Below are 6,051 nucleotides of genomic sequence, written 5' to 3'. Positions count from 1 at the left end.
AAAGAGAGTAAAAAAGAAGTAAAAAAAAGAGGCCTCTCACATGTGTGCATAATTTTCTATTACAACAAACTTTTCTAGATACGCTACCCGACGTGATTATTGAGCTTGTATTTTCGTGTCTGGGTCGCTGTCAAATAGATAAATATTCTTAAGGGTGATGTTTTTATATGGAGCAATCGTTTGGTTTGAGCAGTGATTAAATTTTCTTTCACATTTCAGATTAGGTAGTCGACGAAAATTTGCATATCTTTCAATTTCCCTATTCTACGTGCGGTACATAGGGAGGGTAGCATGAGTCTCTGGGGCATTATGCGTTACGTGACGCTATATTTGCTAGCCCGCTGGCGCATTCTGATAAATGTTGTATTTTTTAGATTGATTCCAATTTTATGTGAACACCTGAGTAAACGAAAAGCAATGACAGTTGACGCGTCTCTGGCTACAAACGATGGATATAATTATGATACCTTTTCCGTTCCGTTGGCAAAGCAAAGCATAGTCACCCCTGCTTCCGGATATCACCATAACGAAAGTTGTCAAATCTTACGCTCCTTCTACTCGAATGAGGGCGTCACATTAATAAACGTGAATCGACAGAAGCGTGCAATGAGAGTAGCTCAACTAAAAAACTAGGGTAGATCTTCTGGTTGCGATAAGAACAGAAGAAGCAGCAAAAGTGAAAGCGGGATGAAGAACAATCGAGAGTCAAAGATTGCGAGAGTTCGAAACAAGATCGCAGGAAAATTTCCAAACATTTTCTCTGTTAAAGAGCTGCTTCTTTCCCAGGAAGTTGCTTTTGAATTTTGACATTTTTTCTTGCGTTCCCGCTATTACTCGGTTTCTCTTGGTGATTCCAGCAGCTTCCGTGGTGCCTTCAACACTCCGTACGCTTTTGTCGAAAGTTCTACTGGTCCCCAGGGCGGGTTTTTTGTGTCGCATTCATTTGCATTGAGTTGATATTGGCTTCGTCCGTTGTCATTTTGCTTCGTCGTAGAAATCCCTCAACAGGATGGGACAAACGGGCTGTTGGCGTATGTATCTCTACGGGCAAGAACAGCGAAGTTCGTTGCACGAAGTGTACAAACACGGTACATCTGGGCGGGTCATCAGCCGTGGATAAGTGGAATAGCGCCAGCGTAAAAGGCAAGGTGAAACACAAAACGGTGAAGTTGTCGAGGGGTGAAACTGGCGAGCGGCGAAGACTATGAACATTTTACGATGTTTGTTTTTCGTTACCTGCTGCTGCCGCTATCGCTTCTGCTGGCGGCCCCCAAGCTGCCTCCGAGCTGCGCGAACCTATAAAGAAGCATCGAGCTTCCCATACCGCTGCTTCACGGCCGAAAAAAAGGCGACTCTAAGCCTGAACGCATGGCTACCCAAAATTCAATCCAAAAGAAACCTACCCACAACTAGCCAACCCCCTAATAGAATTATGCCCCAGCTATAATCTGCACAGTGCCGCACACGGCGCACGGGAGCGGGTAGTTCCCTGAAGTCAAAAACATAAACATGCCATTCGGATGCAGATGCCGCTGGATCTAAATAGATCGAAAAGTCTCACCGCGACCTCCATTTTCTAGCTAGGCAGTTATTCTGAATATGACTTTGGCCTCAAGCTAATTTACAGTCACGTTATGGTCTACTCTGACGGATTACGACTACAGGCTTCATGCATGATATACAATTTACAAACAAAAGGAACCCTTGCTACTTAAGCACCGCCTAGTGGAACTGTTTCTTGCAAAAACAATTTCTTTCACTGTAGCCCGCGACACTGTCTTTTACATTACAATAGCCACGACAAGAACTTACTTGAACTGAGATCTTTCTCTAGTAACGTCCATTAGTGGTTCAGCTTAAAATAAAAACGCGGATATTTGTCCTAATGATGACCGACGCATGCTCAGCAACGCTACTAGTGATGTGTTTCTAGGCGCCACTTGTGTGAAAATTCGCTGTCACTTTAGGATTTTCAAACTGGCCCGCAAAATGAGACGTCTGCTAGCAGGTATTCGCAGTGTTATAACAATACCTTCACAGACTATTTTCCGTCGAAGAGAGTCGATGGGGACATCGTGGTTGTCACGGCCTTTGCTCAGTTCCACGTTAGCCTTTGCTGCTTGCATTCAACGACGGTGTGGAGCCCGTCGAACCGAACGTGACAAAGAAGCTTTTCGAAAAGAAGAGGAATACGCGTCCAATGAAGCGCCTCAGGCTCTAACGTGCCTCTTGGAATCGATTTCAAACGCTCTCCCTCCCTCAACAAAATAGATTCGTAGTCTGTTGTTACCTGCTTCGTATTTTTCTATGTATTTAAAACACACGTGCACACACCCACCACGACTAAGACAAACATCTCTTTCTATTTTGAGAGGATTACGTAGCTGTCGCATGTCAATGAAAATTAGAAAAGCAAAACCCGTAGACTTTAAGGTTTCATGTATGTACACATGCTATATTTGTAAATAGACGTTTGGTTAATTATATAAGGCGGTTGATGTATATATGTGTATATTTAAGTGTTTATAGTATACTTTCCGAACATAGTAACATAATTGTCGGAAAAAGAAAATAACCAAGCTCTAACAAATCAGATTTTCTATAAATTTTTTATTTAGGGGACGACTATTTATTATTATCATAAGAATTATGCGTTTGTATTTCTAAAATCTGGTCCACGTTTATTCGGTCAAAGGATACCATTGGCAAAAGCAACGAATGAAAAAGATATTCTACAATGCGCCCTACCAGGCGTAATGAGATTTATGTTATATAGTTGTATCACAACAAGTTACTTCCTAAATTGTCTATCGTGCAAACTGAAGCAGCAAAAACTTGTGAGATCTGGTACATACAAACATCAGGTATACAATATGTCTGCTAAAGCGGCCTGCGTTATAAAACTTTGACGAGCATTAACTCGATTTTTAAATTCCGTTGTCACTCGCAAGTAAATTAGAAGACCTGTATCTACTGTATTTGTTCCCATTCGCAACGACAGACACGATATTTCGCTAAATGACAATATCTTTAGCACCGTTGGAAACTGTATGTAGTATGGCCACTTGTAGCATACTAAACAGGAGCACGATCGTGCACCAATGTGTTTTTTCAACGTATACGGTCCGGCAGTTTTTGTCGATGGCCATAGGCGGAATATCCTATTCAGAATAGAGCGCGTTTTGATGAGCTGGAAAACCCTTTCTATCTGTCGAAAATGCGTTTCTGTCGAGATACCTTGTCCACAACGGATCTCATTATAGTATAAAACCTGATTCGTGCCTTTTGCCTATCGTGAACTCTGCTTAACGAAAATACCCTTTTGTTTCTCACCTCGAACTTTGCGGTAGCAGATTGTGGCTCGTTACCGCGCAGGAGAGTAGTTGGGCGGCCTGACTTGAATAGCAGTCTAACAAGAAAATTTTGCTGATTTATCAAATACAATGTCGTAACAATCACCAATATGATTTCTACAAGAAAGACTTTTCGACCGAATGCGTCGTTTGCCTGAGTGAGTAGTAAGGGTGATATGTGTTCTATCGGACTGGAACGTATGTCTAATTACGGCAAACAGATTCGTCAACTGAATATAACAGGCAACCACTGAGAACTCTTAATGATTTAGGCAAGACCTTACAAGGCTTACGTTGTTCCTAGCCCTGTTAGGTAGACAATTCAGGAATTGGACTAATATTTGGAAAAGTAATTACAAAACAGGTATGGGGTCAGTTTGCGTACAGGTGCTATGCACATATTCCTACGCCTCGAACGCCATTCTCAGGGGAAATTTGCAAAAGTGCGTGATTTGTTAAATTGTAAGTAGAATTACACAGGAAAGCTTCGTTCGAAAATACGCAATTTCTTTCTATTTATTTTACCATTTTTTTCTATAGATGTTCTTGGGTCAACGACCGGGTGTTGTGTTTATTATAACAAATCCATGGTATATATTCACTAATCGCGACTGTTGCTATTTTTATAAAACAATCAACCGTGTTAGTAAGAAGGTAATAACTCCTAATGTTCTATTATTTTCTAATTATGTCAACAGCGTTACTCCTTTTTTGTTAAATACTGAGATCATTTATTGAGGCCTTTCCCAATTTTCCATGACCCTTCTTAACTTATGATTTTCAAACGAGGCACTATTAACATGGTAGACGATACCTGAATAGGCTAATAGGTTCTTTTAGTTGTGGCGGCACAAAAGACTTCTAACCGCAATGCCGTTAATATGCTGTAATAATACTTTAATAAATATAATAATAATAATGTAATTATACCCGGATCTGAGATAACATTGGCCTTTTGAGGTATAGACGAATCTATATAACAGCCATGCATGATATTACCGATGGTTGAACTGCATTTCGGCGTACCTTCCCATGCAACGCTCGACATATAAAGAGCCCGTCTATTGAGGGCTGATTGAGGTACATTCCTATCCTCTAACTCGGCCGAAACCCCGTATAGTTTTGTGTTTCCTATGTGTACATCAGAAGGCAGAACATCTGTTAAAGATTTAGTATAAAAGAAATACGCTTCGATACAAAGCTCCATAGTCGAGCCTTGCGGACCTAGAGTGGAGTATGGCTCACAAGACTTAACTGATAAGGCTAACTGTATACCATTTAACTGTCTCTGGCGAACAAGTTTTGGGGCTAACTCTGTACATTGGAAGAAGCTCGATCCATTTTTGATGAGAAGCTTACTCAGAGGCCGAGCGGATCAAGATAAATATCGTCAAAGCGTGCCGACTAATTGTCACAGAAGACCCTGTCATGATCCGTTATCAAAGGTTAAAATAGAAGACCTTCTAGGTCTGTACACCGACTGCTCATCAGTTCCCTGTACGTCCGCATACGGTTTCGCTAATTACTCTCAGGAGCTTGTCAGATTAGTCATACCAGTTTTAAAATATTAGCGTCAAACGAGATGTTTCAGCTCGTTCAACTCCCATGCAGTTTATTTTTCTCCATAAAAGCTTACTGCTAAACATTTGATATTACTGGGCGCTTCAAGTACTAAATCAATGACTGTTCTCATTACGCTCACTGTTATTGTTTTACCGAAATACTATTACGAAGGACACTGCATGCATACATGAGCTGATCGTGGATCTGTTGGTCAGACTGACTTTCAAGCTTCTCGTACATATAAGAATATGGCTGCGTGATGTCAGAACTCTCCGATTCAATCGTCGTTTTGCTGGCATCGTTTGAATGATTGGCTGGCTGGTCGACCTGCTGTCATTGAATAACTCTATTGTCGTCCCCTCGTCAACAACAGATGCTGCCTAAAAATAATCTGCGCAGGACCAATAAGGGGTTGCTATAACTACATACCGTACAAAGTAAATTCCATTCGAAGCAAACGAAGCGAGTAATCCTTGACACAATTTAAAAGTACGAGAGATAAAGGATAGCAAATGGCGGTTTGTGTTTCGTTTTTATTTGTTGTTTCACTGGATTGAAGCGACTGCTTGAAAGGAAAGGTTTGTATGTAAGATTTCCATGGGAGATAAATTCTAATGCCCACTACCTCTTACGTGAATATAAAGACATGAGGGAGGCCCGGCGAGCGCATCTCTGAATCTCCTGCTGTGCAGTCAACCAAGCCCGCGTATCGTATTTGCGTCTGCTAAGAGAGGACGCGCTGCACAGCCTGCGCAGTGAAGGCTGCTTCAGTGTTCGAGCAACCCATTGGTTTGCCTCTCTATCGACGCAAAAGCCGAGCGATGGCTGGCAAAGCTCCAGCGTGAGCCGGAAGGACGCCGATCCATCTTACTTGATACTATCACCTACCGCCGTGTTTCTATCACCCAAGAGCAAAATGTGTCTGGAGAATCAGCCGAGAACGATGCTTCTCGATGTGTCCCTGCTTTACATCCGTTTTTACATGTGCGTGCCGTCTTCGAATTGCTTCTATTAAAATAAAATGAGAACCTGGAGTTGAGGCCTCGACATTGCCAGGTCTGCGACGTTCTATTCATATGTGTAAATGTATTCCAAATCTTATACGTATTTGCACATATAATAATCCGCACACAAA

This window comes from Varroa destructor, unplaced genomic scaffold (genome assembly GCF_002443255.2).
Source record: "Varroa destructor unplaced genomic scaffold, Vdes_3.0 BEIS01000001.1, whole genome shotgun sequence".
Classification (NCBI taxonomy): domain Eukaryota; kingdom Metazoa; phylum Arthropoda; class Arachnida; order Mesostigmata; family Varroidae; genus Varroa; species Varroa destructor.
The sequence above is the reverse complement of the archived record's forward strand: the minus strand, read 5'-3'. Positions refer to the sequence as shown.